Source organism: Dendrobates tinctorius, unplaced genomic scaffold, assembly GCF_039654945.1.
Source record: "Dendrobates tinctorius isolate UK_male_01 unplaced genomic scaffold, ASM3965494v1 ptg000098l, whole genome shotgun sequence".
Classification (NCBI taxonomy): Eukaryota; Metazoa; Chordata; class Amphibia; order Anura; family Dendrobatidae; genus Dendrobates; species Dendrobates tinctorius.
Window position 1 is genome coordinate 1690725 of NW_027361766.1, and position 16505 is coordinate 1707229.

A 16505-nucleotide genomic window follows, 5' to 3' on the forward strand; every position below is an offset into this window, starting at 1 on the left:
CAGGGCATAGCTACATCTTAACCATCATCTTTCAGTACAATCAATTTGTAGTGGCACTCCCAGTGAAGGATTTGACAGCCCAGACTACACAGTGGAGGAGCAGGGAGAGGTAAACATTGCAAATGCTGGGGCCCTGCCCAAGCAAGGGGGGCACACTCGTGGGCGTCGGTACTGGCACTGGGCCCCTCATAGTATGGCGGTGAGTCTGACGGCGGGTGTGCACCACCACCGTCAGAGACACTTGATTGCACTATGAGGGACCCTGTGCCAGCGCCCGCGCCCAAGAGTCGGCCTACCCACCTGTCCAGGGCAACGGCACTCGCATGGTTTCGTGCGCTAGGTGGTGACCCCGGCCATGGGGGGGGGCAGCCCAGTTAGGGCGGTTTACAAAGTGGCATATGTTGATGTGGGACATTCAGCTGCTGCAAAAGGCGAAATAGGTCAAGTTCGCGGAATAGGAGGAGGACCAAAGCAAGCCATTTTTCTGGAAACCTATGTGTCATCAAGGGAAGGTGGGACAAAATCCTTGGAAACCCATGCATGGTTCATTTTAATGAAGGTTAGATCATCCACATTTTGGGTTGACAGACGGGTCCTTTTTTCTGTCAGGATTGATCCAGCTGCACTGAAGACTCTTTCCGATAGCACACTTGCAGCTGGGCAAGCGAGCTCCTGTAAGGCATATTGTGCCAATTCAGGCCAGGTGTCCAGTTTAGCGGCCCAATAGTCAAAGGGGAATGACCTGTGCGGGAGAACATCGATATGGGAGGAAAAGTAGTTTGTAACCATAGTTGACAACTGCTGTCTCCTGTCACTTTCCATCGATGCAGTATTACCAGTTGTGTGAGCGGTACTTGAAAAATCAGTCCACAACATTGTCATGAAACCCCTGTGTCCAACGCCACTTCTGCTGTGTGCACCACGAACACCTCTGCCAAGCTGCCCCCGGCCCGTACGGCTCGTGTGAGAACCATCACCGCTGCTGTGTGCTGGGAATGCCTCAACCAACCGGTTTACCAGAGTTGCTTGTTTATTAGCCAATATTAGGTCAAGGTTATCCTGTGGCATGATATTATGTAATTTGCCTTTATAGCGTGGATCCAGGATGCTGGCCAACCAGTAGTCGTCATCGTTCATCATTTTGGCAATGCGGGGGTCCCTTTTTAGGATCTGCAAGGCATAATCTGACATGTGGGCCAATGTTCCCGGTGTCAATGATGCACTGCGAGTGCTGGTTGGAGGAGCACTTTCTGGCAAATCCACATCCCTCCAGTCACGCACAAACCCTGTACCAGACCTTGCCACGCCAACATTTTCACTTGCCCGAGATGCATCCTCCTCCCCTAAGTAATCATCCCCATCATCATCCTCCTCTTCTTCCTCCACCTCGTCCAGGAGAGGTCCCTGAGCAGACAATGGCTGAATGTCATCAAGGATTCCCTCCTCCTCTTCCTCCTCATCAACATTGGCTGCAGACGCCTGCTCCTTAAGGTGCGTCAAAGTTTGCATGAGCAGACGCATAAGTGGGATGCTTAGGATGGCGTCGTCTGCGCTTACCAACTCCATGTCTGCTCTCAAAGTGCCTGGCCGTGTATCCTCCCACAAATGCATTATGGCCTGCCTCTGTTCGCACAGCCACTCAACCATGTGCGGGGTGGAGTTCCACATTGTTGCAATGTCGATAATGAGGCGGTGGTTGGGAAGGTGGAGTAATCGCTGCAGCTTCTGCATACGAATGGAGTGTACAGGCGACCGGCGGATGTGCGCGCACAGTCTTCGCACCTTCTGGAGCAGGGCTGTTAACTCCAGATAATTGTTGAGGAAGCACTGCACCACCAGGTTCAAGGTATGAGCCAAGCAAGGTATGTGGCTGAGTTTTGAAAGGGCTATGGCTGCCACAAAATTACGGCCGTCATCACTAACTACCTTGCCTGCCTCAAGATGTATACTGCCCAGCCATGACTCAGTTTGTCGCTGAAAGTACTCGGCCAGCACCTCCGCGGTGTGTCTGTCGCCCAAACACATCATCTGCAACACAGCCTGCTGACGCTTTCCACTAGCTGCTCGATAGGGGGACACCTCGTGTGCAACAGTGGCAGCTGCAGATGGAGTGCTCGTACGACTGTGCTCTGTGGATGAGATTTTGCTTCTGGAGGAGGAGGAGGGTCGAACGCCTACAGCCAACTGTTTCCTATACCGTGGGCTAGGCAGCACTGTCCCACCACCGCTGTCCCCTGTGGACCCTGCATCCACCACATTAACCCAGTGCGCAGTGATGGACACGTAACGGCCCTGGCCATGCCGACTGGACCATGCATCAGTTGTGAGGTGCACCTTTCCGCTCACTGACTGCTTGAGTACATGGACAATGCGGTCTTTCACATGATGGTGGAGGGCTGGGATGGCTTTGCGAGAGAAGAAGTGGCGACTGGGTAGGTCATAGCGTGGTACTGCTTAGGCCATGAGTTCGCGGAAAGCTGCGCTTTCCACCCACCGATAGGGCATCATCTCCAACGAGATTAGTTTGGCAATGTGGGCGTTCAAACCCAGTGTACGCGGATGAGAGACTAAGTACTTTCTTGACCTACTCATAGTCTCTGGGAGGGTGAGCTGGACTTGAGAGCTGCATATGGTGGAACTAGCGGTGGACAGGGCGGACAGAGCGAGGGTTGATGATGGTGATGGAGTTGGTGTTCTTTCTGATGGCCTAGATTCAGTCTTTCGTTGATATAACAGTGGGATTCCCTGACTGCTTTGGCCTTGCAACGACACCTCAACATTTGCTGCTGTGCTTACAGTGGGGGAAACAATGTAGCGTTGCTGACTACCTTCTTTGTGATCAGTTGCACATGTGGTACTTGAGGTTTGGTGTTGTGTCCACGCTTGCAAGTGCATGCTGGTTAAATGTTTAAGCATGCAACTGGTATTCAAATTTTTCAGATTTTTCCCTCGGCTAAAGGTCTTTGCGCACTTCTTACAGATAACCTTGGCCTGATCATGAGGATTTTGTTCAAAAAAGTGCCACACTGCACTCTTCCTACTTTGGAAGACATTTTGCGGCCTAGCACGAGGTGCTATTTTGACCGTCTGGACAAGCTGTCCAGCAACTCTTTTGATTTTTGGAACCTGTCTTTGGAGTGCTCCGGGCCTGCCAGATAACAGCTGTTGCGATGTCGATGTCTGCTGTGGATGCTCCTCCTCCTCATCTGAGCTATTGGAAGCAGCACCCTCTTCCCCCAATGGATGCCAATCTGTGTCAACAACTGGGTCATCCATCACCTCCTCTTCAATGTCATGTGCACCTTCCTCTGTGTCACCGTGTATGGTGGTATAGTATGCGGGAAGAGGCACCTGAGTCTCATCAGGGTCAGAATCTGGCTCATTACACTGCGAGGACAATGTAGTACTCTTGAGTGAATGTACCAGCAGAATCATCTATCAGTGGCTGTGCATCAGTGCACTCCATGTCAGATTCATCTTGGCCTGGGTAATTCACCATTTCACTTGATAACCCAGGCATGGTATGTGAAAACAGCTCCATGGAGTAATCAGTTGTATGGCCTGCGTCATCCTTCAATCTTGGTTGGGGTGAAGGACACAAGGAAAGGTGTGGTTCATGAACATGAGCCTCCAATGACGACTCAGTGCTTTTATTTTTTACAACTTCAGAAGAGGAGGCGATAGAGCTGGAGGCTGAGTCAGCAATGTAAGCCAAAACTTTTTCCTGAAGCTCTGGCTTTAAAAGCGGTTTGCCAACTCCTAGAAAACTAAGCCTTCGAGGCCTTGTGGAGCCAGACGATGACGCAGGCTCAACACCTCCTCCATTCAGTCCTATTTTGCTTTTGCCACTACCATCAGATCCACCACCAACACCATCATTACCAGCTGGCAACCCCCGCCCAATTCCACGGCCTCTTCCACCAGCCTTCCTCATTTTTGGTTAAAATGTACACAAAATCCCACAAACTATATAGTAATGTAAAACAAGGTACAAGGTGTATATAGGACAGGGGAGATGTAGAATTTCTGAACACACTTGTGGACACTGTTGGATTGTGTGAGGCCCAATGAATATCACACCGCTATGTCACAGGCTCAATGTCGTAGGTGTGATAAATGTCACTATAGGACAGGGGAGATGTAGAATTTCTGAACACACTTGTGGACACTGTTGGATTGTGTGAGGCCCAGTGAATATCACACCGCTATGTCACAGTCTCAATGTAGCAGGTGAGAAAAATGTCACTATAGGACAGGGGAGATGTAGAATTTCTGAACACACTTGTGGACACTGTTGGATTGTGTGAGGCCCAGTGAATATCACACCGCTATGTCACAGGCTCAATGTCGTAGGTGTGAAAAATGTCACTATAGGACAGGGGAGATGTAGAATTTCTGAACACACTTGTGGACACTGTTGGATTGTGTGAGGCCCAGTGAATATCACACCGCTATGTCACAGGCTCAATGTCGCAGGTGTGAAAAATGTCAATATAGGACAGGGGAGATGTAGAATTTCTGAACACACTTGTGGACACTGTTGGATTGTGTGAGGCCCAGTGAATATCACACCGCTATGTCACAGGCTAGTGTATGACAAACTACAAGGTGTATATAGAATTGGGCAGAATAGGAATCTCCCTAGAGTGCAGGTCTGTAAGAACGGAACAAGTCCTCGACTTATCCTTACAGAGTCGCACACAGATAGCTTCACTGTGGCCGTGATAACAGCCATTACACGGTACTGTGTGAGGAGCGTACACCACTGTATGGTGTGAAAAAATGCATGCTCAGTACTTCACCAGGGCAAAAAAAAAAAATTGGGATTGCTTTTAAAAAAACAGGTTGCAGAGCAGTGGGAAAACAGCAATGCAGCTATCAGGAAGCCTTATAAGGCAGCCTAACAACCAACACAGCTGATCCAGCAAAATATAGCCTCCACTTGCACTGCACACACAGTGACTGGTGTGTTGTACAGGCAAAATCGCTAGCAGCAGAAGCAGTTTTTGGTGTCTTCTTCCCTGCCTAATGCTCTCCCTACAGAATCAGCAGCAGCAGCAGCTCTCCCTATTCTGAGATCAGCATGAGTAACATGGCGGTCGGCGTGCACGCCCTTTTATACCCCCTGTGACGCCCCCCAAAGCAAGCCAATCACTTGCATGACCTTCTCAAAGATGGTGGTGACCCCTGCCTATGTCATCACATTGCCCACAGTGTCCGTGGATCCTGATTGGCTGAAAAAGGGCGGAAAACAAACTTTTGAAACGCGACTTTGGCGCTAAAGTCGCCGAGCTCGTGGCCGACCTCACCCTAGGGTCGGGTTTTGTTTCATGAAACCCGACTTTAGCAAAAGTCGGCGACTTTTGAAATTTTTCGACCCGTTTCGCTCAACTCTACTTATTAGTATGGACAAATGTAGAAAACACATACGCGATAGCCGTACTGGACCTTTTTGTGTATCTTTTGGAAATATGTAACAAAGCATCTCCGTGTACTGGGTGTTGCAGTAGTGAGTCCTGATATTGGCCTGTGTCCAGAGTCAATAATGAAGTTTATCAGCATTGAGATGAATAATGCAGATAAAAGCATGCAATTTAATGAAAACATATGGTATTATCTTCTAATGTCCATTCAGTTCATGTGGCACTCATAGTTGCTGTGGTAAACCAAAAAATGACAAGCCACTGAACTATTATATCTTATGGTGGTGGTAAATTGAGTTTCCAAATAGGACAAGCATGAATGTCAGGGAATGAAGAAGCGATGCACTAGATGGCAGCACATGCTCTAAGCGACTCTTCCAGGTCAGCTGATAGACGTTGAGTGCAGAAGGACCATTGTGATATCGCGCTGGTTAAAGCAGGTAAGAGTCTCAGCAAGGAGCAAACTTTAAGTTACGCATTTCAGAAAATCTACAGTTTTGTTCATCAGAGATGGTCCTTAGACATTAGATGGTGCTTTATATATGCTTCATGATGACCTTTAGTTGGACATATGCCAGTCATTGGAAAACAAATGGCTCCACTTCTCTATTCAAACCCCTTGGTCTTAATGTATCTACAGGGTGGGCCATTTATATGGATACACCTAAATAAAATGGGAATCACTGGTGATATCAACTTCCTGTTTGTGGCACATTAGTATATGGGAGGAGGGAAACTTTTCAAGATGTTTGGTGACCATGGTGGCCATTTTGAAGTTGGCCATTTTGGATCCAACTTTATTTTTTTCAATGGGAAGATGGTCATGTGACACATCAAACTACTTGAGAATTTCACAAGAAAAACAATGGTGTGCTTGGTTTTAACGTAACTTTATTCTTTCATGAGTTATTTACAAGTTTATAATCACTTATAAAATGTGTTCAAAGTGCTGACCATTGTGTTGGATTGTCAATGCAACCATCTTCTCCCACTCTTGACACACTGATAGCCCACAATGACCAATTCACTTTCCAGGAAACTGTTCATGTAAGAATGCTCAGACCTGACACCCATAATTGATGGTATGGTGTGGTATATGGGGTACAAAGATAGTGGGGCCATTCTTCATCAATGGAAACCTCAATGTCTGAAATTGCTACATGATGATGTGCTGCCCTATTTATGTATTGAAGATGGAATGTTCCCTGAGTTTTTCCATCAAGATGGTGCACCACCACACTATGGGTGTCAGGTCTGAGAATTCCTACAAGGAATCTGACCCCCTTAGACTAGCATTTCTTCTGCGGTGTTGCTATCAGTGTGTCAAGAGAGGGAGAAGAGGGTTGCATTGACAATCCAACACAATGGGCAGCACTTTGAACACATTTTATAAGTGGTCATAAACTTGTAAATAACTCATGAAAGAATAAAGTTACTTTAAAATCAAGCACACCATTGTTTATCTTGTGAAATTCTCAATAAGTTTGGTGTGTCACATGACCTTCGAATTGGAAAAAATAAAGTTGGATCTCAAATGGCCGACTTCAAAATGGCCACCATGGTCACGACCCATCTTAAAAAGGTTCTCCCCTCCCATATACTAATGTGCCACAAACAGGAAGCTGATATCACCAACCATTCCCATTTTATTTAGGTGTATCCATATAAATGGCCCACCCTGTAGTCTAGATATTTAGCTTCTTTCTGCATGGGACATCTGTTTAATATAATCGCCATTATGCCAATTTTGGAGTTGATCAGCTGTGAACCTAACTTTGTGGGATTATGAAGTAGTATTTTAGATTACTGTATATTTCTCTGATGGCAGTTCCGTAATTCTAAAATATCAAGTGCCAACTAAAGTAAGTTATATTGTGTTTTTTTGGATGAACAGTGTGTGACTTTCATATAAAGATAACTGGAATTCAAAAGAAGTGATTTCTGTGTTCAATATGGATCTGTATTGAAAAAAACAAAAAAGAGCAAAAAAGAAGAAGCCATCTCTATTGTAAAGAGCTTTGCTTTGGATACCAATGAATGGAGTGACTTTTTAGTTTGTTCAAAAGAAATATATTATTGGATAACCTTGTCAAAGAAAACCTCTGGTTTGTTCCTTCAAGCAACAATTTATATTCAATTTGTATGGCGTAAATAAGTTCTACTATTCAGACTTGGTTGACCTCAAAGGGAAAAACAGCTGGTGAACACATTGATTCCTTCATTGATAATAAAAAAAAATCATTATTTCCAAATCTGGAAGAGTTTCTGCTTTTTTCATATCATATTGATGTTACATTGCATGCTGTAAATGACTTAAAATATCTTTACGTGTATAGTCATGGCAACAAGTTTTGAGACTGGAATAAATTTTGGCTTTCACAAAGTTTGAAGCTTCAGTTTTTATAATGGTAGTTTATATTAAATCTAGATTCTTGCAAAATATTGCAGTTATTCTTTGGCCCTTTTCATGTACAGACTTATTGCTGCACTATTGAATAAATACAGTATCATGTAGAAATAAGTTTCTGCTTTACATTGAATTATTTTACCACTGAGCACTGAAGTTTAATTTACCATGCCTACCATATTTTATTCCATCTGATATCAATCTATCAGGCTGACTAAATTATAAGAACAGAATGTTTGGTGTAAAAGGGTGCTGGTGCTGAAATCATTGGGCCTAATACATCAATGCTTTCATGCCAGAATTTTCACATACAAGCTTAGAAAATCACACAATTTAGCACCAAAATTTTGCAGCATTTGGTTTTCTCTCCTCAGTTTCTCCCAAGTCCAACATGATGGGGGAGGCTTTGAAGGGCCAGTTGTGTGGAAACCACTGCTCATCAAATTCATGATGAGTGGCAGTGTTTGTTATGCAGCAAATCTTACTACAGTAATGGCTGGTGTACAGTATGTGGGGAGACACACACACAGGGGTACACTTCTCATATGACACTCCTGATTCATGAAGAGGGTTATGCCTCTTCATGAATCAGGAGCATCTGACTCCAGCACGGCCCCTTCCCAAGACTAATGTGAACAATGCCTGTCTTGATGCATCTTGCCCATTGTCTTCTTTTAGTAACCATGGCATATTATCACAGCCACAATGTAACGCTAGTCACTATTCACAAACAAGCCATGAGGATATTCAAGAGGTTCGAGGTCAAAAGCCAGGAGGGTATGTCATAAACATTGGGGTGACAAAAAGACATAGTCAGGTAACTGTACAAGGTCAGAATTCCCATAAGGTAGCTGTGAAGACACAGTATTGTATCTTAATTACCCAGACGACTATATTTCAGCAAACCAAGAATAATAGAATGTTTTCTGTATGCTGGCTTTTGAACTTAAGTGTTGATTTCTGGTTGGTCAAGAAAACAGACTTTTGTTTGTAAGCCTGCAATATTGACTTGTATTGTGCACTTATCCTTGATCACTAATGATGTTTGTTGAAATTTTAATTATGCATTGTGTTATGGAGTCAGTTTGTCAACTTCAAAAGCAGAGAGGGAAAAACTGTGCAAATAGATAAAATAATAAAGTATTTCTACTTGATCTCATCACAATTCTTGCCCTTATCTGTGATGCTGGACTGAAGGACACTTGTTAAATCTAAAAGTAGGTAACACGCCTCTGTATAAAGAGACTCAGAGACAGAGAGACAGAGACAGCCAGAGATTTTAACAAGACATCCATACATCCTAAGGACCAGAGGCACGACAGCAGCTAATATCATGGCTCCACCATGAGGGATATGTATCTATTATTGTACAGAAAACAACCTAGGGGTTCTTGGCCCAATTGGAAGAATACAGACCTGCTCCATTGATCATTGCTGAACCATGGATACATTTGGAGAAAGCCAGGATTGGGACAAGTGGTAGTGTTACGCCCACGTTAAAGGGAGAGTGGGCGTTCGGTATGATGATCCCTGGTCCATGCAGTTTGACTAGCGGAATCGGGTGCCCGCTGACCCCCCTGTGTCTGCACAGTAGCATATCATGACAAAAAGGCTAGACAAATGGATGGTCAAGGCAAATTCAAGGTTGAGCAGCAAAGATCAGAATATAAGACAAAGAGCACAGGGAAACACACACCTATTGATCAAAGCTACAATTGGCAGGATTCTATGGGAGAGAGCTGGCTAAACAGCCAGGTAATTCCTCTGAACAGGAGACAAATGGATGAAGCCCAGGCACACCCTGGTCCTGATGGGATGGCTAAACCGATTAGACAATTGCTGAATATTTCAGTGCTTTTAGAGTTACGCAATAGCATAACTGGAAGCTTGTGGGCCCCAAGCAAAATCTACAACAGGAGATCCACAACTATTGCAAATCTTTAATAATTACAGTCTTTTCATCTGGGCTAAAGGGACTTTTTGGGCCTCATAGACTCCAGGATCCACGTGTGATTGCAACCTCTGCAGCTATTATACTGTAATTACACCCCTGAAGCCATGTCTTTGCTATACATTACAAAATTGTGCCCACAGGTTCTCTTTAAGGCGATTTCTCACATCATTAAAACATGTACTCTGGCTGCAACACAATACGCATCACAACATCAGGCTCAACTGCAAGGTCTCAAAACCTTAACTAACTGCCTCTTAGGGCTCATTCACATGTTTGTATTGCACATGTGTGTCCTATTCATTTTTTTTCACAGATACAAGTGTACCAATTATAATCTATGGGTCTAGCCACATATCCATGTTTTTTCATAAACCGGGCATCCGTGCGAAACTTACGGAGACATGTTCATTTTTTTTTGGCAGCATGAATGAAAAGAGTCAATTCAAGTCTCTTGGTCCATGAAATACATGGACTGCACAGGTATAATGTAATACCATGGCCGACGGGGGGTAGCTTCTGCAGCCGTTCCAGTACTCACTGTGCTGGAGGCTGTTTCCTCTCCGATATGCTGTCCATTTTGGGGACCCAAATGACTGCAGACTGAGGCTGTAAACAACTTAAACAACTCAGCTTAATTCTCTTCAGGGCACAGCACGTCCACAACGGCTACAGGACTCCACTCGGTAACAGCAATACATCTTCATCTACTGCAGTACGTTACTTCTTCCTTCACTTCACATGTATGACCCACACAGACAAGCTGAAATGTCACACGGAGCACGGTGAACACAGAAATACGTCACTTCTTCCTAAGCCCGACTTCAGCCCATGAAGGTACCTGACTTATCCGTTACAGCTCACCCCTTTAAGGCACTGTTGCTCCTGTTCATGTCCTAGATTTGCAGCTCTCTAGACTCTTCACAAAGCTCCCGTACTCCAGCTGCTACTTCCACAGGGGGCTCACCCAAGAACCTCCCTGGCTTACACAACTCCAGACACGGGCTGGTTTCAATAGACTGGCTTGTTTGTCACTTCAGCTCTTCCTTGCTAGCTGACTTGACCACTGAGCCTCCTTCTTCAGTCTCCCTAGTCCTGCAATTCCCAGTCTCTAACTGCAGGACCTCCAACGACCTTCCTCGTTGGCTACTGCTGTAGGCATTCGCTGTGCTTCACTTCTGTCCAGTATAGCTACCCCCGGCTCAACTAACTCGTGAGGGAAAACTCTCTTCCTTTTGTCTCTCACTAGCCACTCCTCTAAGTAACCCTTCCAAGGTCTTCTCACTAGTTGACCTCAGTGCCCCCATCTAGTGGCCCTTTTCTAATATAACACCTAACTATAACCTAATGTTGTGTAGCCACAAACACACACACATGCACACGACATCATGTACAAATAGAATATGAAAACCTCAATATTTACAGGGCGAGGCCCTTGACCTCCTTACACTAACATCCTTGTGCCATCCATGTGCTGTCCATGTATAACATTGAAAAGATAATAGAAAGTTTTGTAATTTATTTCTTTATTTATCCGTGGAAAAAACTGATATTACACTGATGCTAAAAACAGACACAATGACCAAACACCGATGTCACACTGATAGTAAAAACAGACACATGGACAAAACACTGATGACACACTGATGGTTAGAGTTGAGCAAAACGGGTCGGTCAATTCATGAAACAAAACCTGACCATAGCATGAGGTCGGCCACGAGGTCGGTGACCAGAGGGCCAAAGTCGCGTTTCAAAAGATGCTTCCAGTGCCCTTTTTCAGCCAATGATGGAGGACGCACACTGTGGGCAACACGATGACATAGGCAGCGGTCACCACCATCTTCGAGAAGGGCATGCAAGTGATTGGCTTGCTTTGTGGGGCGTCACAGGGGCTATAAATGGGCATGCACGCCATCTTACTTCTGCTGATCTCAGAATAGGGAGAGCTGCTGCTGATTCTGTAGGGAGAGCATTAGGCAGGGAAGAAGATACAAAAAACTGCTTCTGCTGCTAGTGATTTTGCCTGTACAACACACCAGTTAGTGTGCAGTGCAAGGGGAGGCTATATTTTGGTGCATCAGCTCTGTTGGTTATTAGGCTACCTTATAAGGCTCCCTGATAGCTGCATTGCTGTTTTCACACTGCTGTGCAAACTGCTTTTTTAAAAGCAAAAATACTTTTCATCCTCTTTTTTGCCCAGTTACCAAGCGTTTATTTTTCCACACTTTTGTGTGCAGCAGTCCTGCTTACTAGGCTGCCTGCTGCCATACTTGGGACTGAGAGCCTCATTGTCAGCTGGCTAAAATCTCTACGGAGATTCAAATTCTCCCCAGTCCTATATAGACATTTTATACACCATCCAATTTCAGCTTGTTATATTGAGGTGTAATCTACACTGGGCCTGAGATATTAGTTCAGTGTCCTCAAGTCTGTAGGGAGATTCAAATTCTCCCCAGTCCTATATAGACATTTTATACACGATCCAATTTCAGCCTATTATATTGAAGTGTAATCTACACTGGGCCTGAGATATTAGTTTAGTGTCCTCAAGTCTGTAGGGAGATTCAAATTCTCCCCAGTCCTATATAGACATTTTATACACGATCCAATTTCAGCCTATTATATTGAAGTGTAATCTACACTGGGCCTGAGATATTAGTTTAGTGTCCTCAAGTCTGTAGGGAGATTCAAATTCTCCCCAATACTATATACACCTTGTACTTTGTTTTACAGTACCATATTGCTGGTGGTATTTTGGGTACATTTTCCCAAAAATGAGGAAGTGTGTTGGAAGAGGCTGTGGAAGTGGGCGGGGGTTGCCAGCTGGTAATGATGGTGTTGGTGGTGGTGGATCTGCTGATAGTGGCAAAAGCACAATAGCACCTAATGCAGGAGGTGTTGAGCCTGCATCATCGTCTGGCTCCACAAGGCCTCGAAGGCTCCCGTTTCTGGGAGAAGGTAAACCGCTTTTAAAGCCGGAGCTTCAGGAACAAGTTTTGGCTTACATTGCTGACACAGCCTCCAGCTCTATCGCCTCCTCTTCTGAACTTTCAAAAAATAAAAGCACTGAGTCGTCATTGGAGGCTCATGGTCAGGAACCACACCTTTCCTTGTGTCCTTCACCCCTACCAAAAGTAAAGGTTGCGGCAGGCCACACTACAGATTACTCTATGGAGCTATTTTCACACACCATGCCTGGGTTATCAAGTCAAATCGTGAATTACCCAGTCCAAGAAGAATCTGACATGGAGTGCACTGATGCACAGCCACTGCTTGATTTATCTGCTGGTACATTCACTCAGAGCACTACATTGTCCTCGCAGTGTACTGAGCCAGAATCTGACCCTGATGAAACTCAGGTGCCCCTTCCCGCATACTATACCACCTTACATGGTGACACAGAGGAAGGTGCACATGACAATGAAGAGGAGGTGATGGATGACCCAGTTGTTGACCCAGATTGGCATCCATTGGGGGAAGAGGGTGCCGCTGCCTATAGTTCAGAAGAGGAGGAGGAGCATCCGCAGCAGGCATCGACATCACAACAGCTGTTATCTGGCAGGCCCAGAGCAGTCCAAAAACAGGTTACAAAAACCAAAAGAGTTGCAGGACAGCTAGGCCAGACGGTCAAATTAGCACAGCGTGCAAAGCCTCAAAATGTCTTCCATAGTAGGAAGAGTGCAGTGTGGCACTTTTTTGAACAAAATCCTAATGATCAGGCAAAGGTTATCTGTAAGAAGTGCGCAAAGACCTTTAGCCGAGGGAAAAATCTGAGAAATTTGAATACCAGTTGCATGCTTAGTCATTTAACCACCATGCACTTGCAAGCGTGGACGGACTACCAAACCTCATGTACCACATGTGCAACTGCTCCCAATGAAGGTAGTCAGCAACGCTACATTGTTTCCCCCACTGTAAGCCCACCGGTTAGCACACCACCAGCAGCAAATGTTGAGGTGTCGTTGCAAGGCCAAAGCAGTCAGGGAATCACAATGTTATTGCTACGAAAGACTGAATCTAGGCCATCAGAAAGAACACCAACTCCATCACCATCATCAACCCTCTCTCAGTCTGCCATGTCCACCACTAGTTCCACCATATGCAGCTCTCAAGTCCAGCTCACCCTACCAGAGACTATGAGTAGGAAAGGAAAGTACTCATCCTCTCATCCGCGTACACTGGGTTTGAACGCTCACATTGCCAAACTAATCTCGTTAAAGATGATGCCCTACCGGTTGGTTGAAAGCGAAGCTTTCCACGAACTCATGGCCTACGCAGTAACACGCTATGACCTACCCAGTTGGCAGTTCTTTTCTCGCAAAGCCATCCCAGCCCTCCATCTTCATGTGAAAGACCGCATTGTCCATGCACTCAAGCAATCAGTGAGTGGAAAGGTGCACCTCACAATAGATGTATGGTCCAGTAGGCATGGCCAGGGCCGTTACATGTCCATCACTGCTTACTGGGTTAATGTGGTGGATACAGGGTCCACAAGGGACAGCGTCGGTGGGACAGTGCTGCCTAGCACATGGTATAGGAAACAGTTGGGTGTAGGAGTTCGACCCTCCTCCTCCTCCAGAAGCGAAAGCTCGTCCACAGAGCACAGTCGCACGAGCACTCCATCCGCAGCTGCCAGTGTTGCACACTCGGTGTCCCTCTATCGAACAGCTAGTGGTAAGCGTCAGCAGGCTGTGTTGAAGATGATGTGTTTGGGCAATAGACACACCGCGGAGGTGCTGGCCGACTACTTGCAGTGACAAACTGAGTCATGGCTGGGCAGTCTACATCTTGAGGCAGGCAAGGTAGTTAGTGATAACTGCCGGAATTTTGTGGCAGCCATAGCTCTTTCAAAACTCCGACACATACCTTGCCTGGCTCACACCTTGAACCTGGTGGTGCAGTGCTTCCTCAATAATTATCCGGAGTTAACAGGCCTGTTCCAGAAGGTCCGAAGAGTAGACTGTGCTCGCACATCCGCTGTTCGCCCGTACACTCCAGTCGTATGCAGAAGCTGCAGCGATTGCTCCATCTTCCCAAGCACCGCCTAATTATCGACGTTGCAACAAGGAGGAACTCCACTCTGCACATGATTGAGAGGCTGTGCGAACAGAGGCAGGCTGTAATGCATTTGTGGGAGGATACACGGCCAAGCACTTAGAGGGCAGACATGGAGTTGTCGAGTGTGCAGTGGTCGAAGCTGAAAGACCTCTGTAAAGTACTTGTGTTTTGAGGAATGCACTCGACTGGTAAGCGCAGGATGATGATATCATAAGCATGAGCATCCCACTTATGCGTCTGCTCATGCAAACTTTAACGCACATTACGGAGCAGTCATCTGCAGCCGAGGAGGATGAGGAAGAGGAGGAGGGAAGCCTTGATAACAGTCAGCCATTGTCTGCTCCGGGACCTCTCCTGGACGAGGTGGAGGAAGAAGAGGAGGAAGCGGATGATGATGGGGATGATTATTTAGGGGAGGAGGATGCTTCTCGTGGGGCAAGAGAAAATGTTGGCGTAGCAAGGTCTGGTACAGGGTTTGTGCGTGACTGGAGTGATGTGGATTTGCCAGAAAGTGCTCCTCCACGCAGCACTCAGTGCATCATTGACAGCGGGAACATTGGCCCACATGTCAGATAATGCCTTGCAGATCCTAAAAAGGGACCCCCGCATTGCCAAAATGATGAACGATGATGACTACTGGTTGGCCAGCATCCTGGATCCACGCTATAAGGGCAAATTCCAAAACATCATGCCACAGGAGAACCTTGACCTAATATTGGTTAACAAACAAGCAACTCTGGTAAACCGTTTGCTTGAGGCATTCCCAGCACACAGCAGCGGTAATGGTTCTCCAAAGAGCCATAGGGGGCAACATGGAAGAGGTGTTTGTGGTGCACACATCAGAAGTGGCGATGGAGACAGGGGTTTCATGACCATGTTGTGGACTAATTCTTCAAGTCCCGCTTACACGACTGGTAATACTGCATCGATTGAAAGTGACAGGAGACAGCATTTGTCAACTATGGTTGCAAACTACTTCTCGTCCCATATCGATGTTCTCCCTCACAGGTCATTCCCCTTTGACTATTGGGCCTCTAAACTGGACGCCGAGCTGGCTCAATCCTGACAGAAAAAAGGACCCGTCTGTCGACCCAAAATGTTGATGATCTAACCTTCATTAAAATAAACCATGCATGGGTGTCAAAAGATTTTGTCCCGCCTTCCCCTGATGACACATAGGTTGCCAGAAAAATGGCTCGCTTTTGTCCTCCTCTTCCTGTGACTTCTCCAATTCCTCCATTTGCAGCTGCTGAATGTCCAACATCAACATATGCCATTTTTTAAACCTCCCTAACTGGGCTGCCAACCCCATGGCCGGAGTTACCACCTAGCGCATGCAACCATGCGAGTGCCATTGTCCTGGACAGGTGGGTGGGCCGACTATTGGGCGCCGGCACTGGCACAGGGTCCCTCATAGTGCAATCAAGTGTCTCTGACGGTGGGGGTGCACACCCACCGTCAGACACACCGGCGTACTATGAGAGGCCCAGTGCCAGTACCGACGCCCATGAGTGGGCCCCCCTTGCTTGGGCAGGGCCCCAGCATTTGCAATATTTACCTCTCCCTGCTCCTATGCTGTGTAGTCTGGGCTGTCAAATCCTTCCCTGGGAATGCCACTTCAAATTTGGTGAACTGATAGATGATGGTTAAGACGTAGCGATGCCCT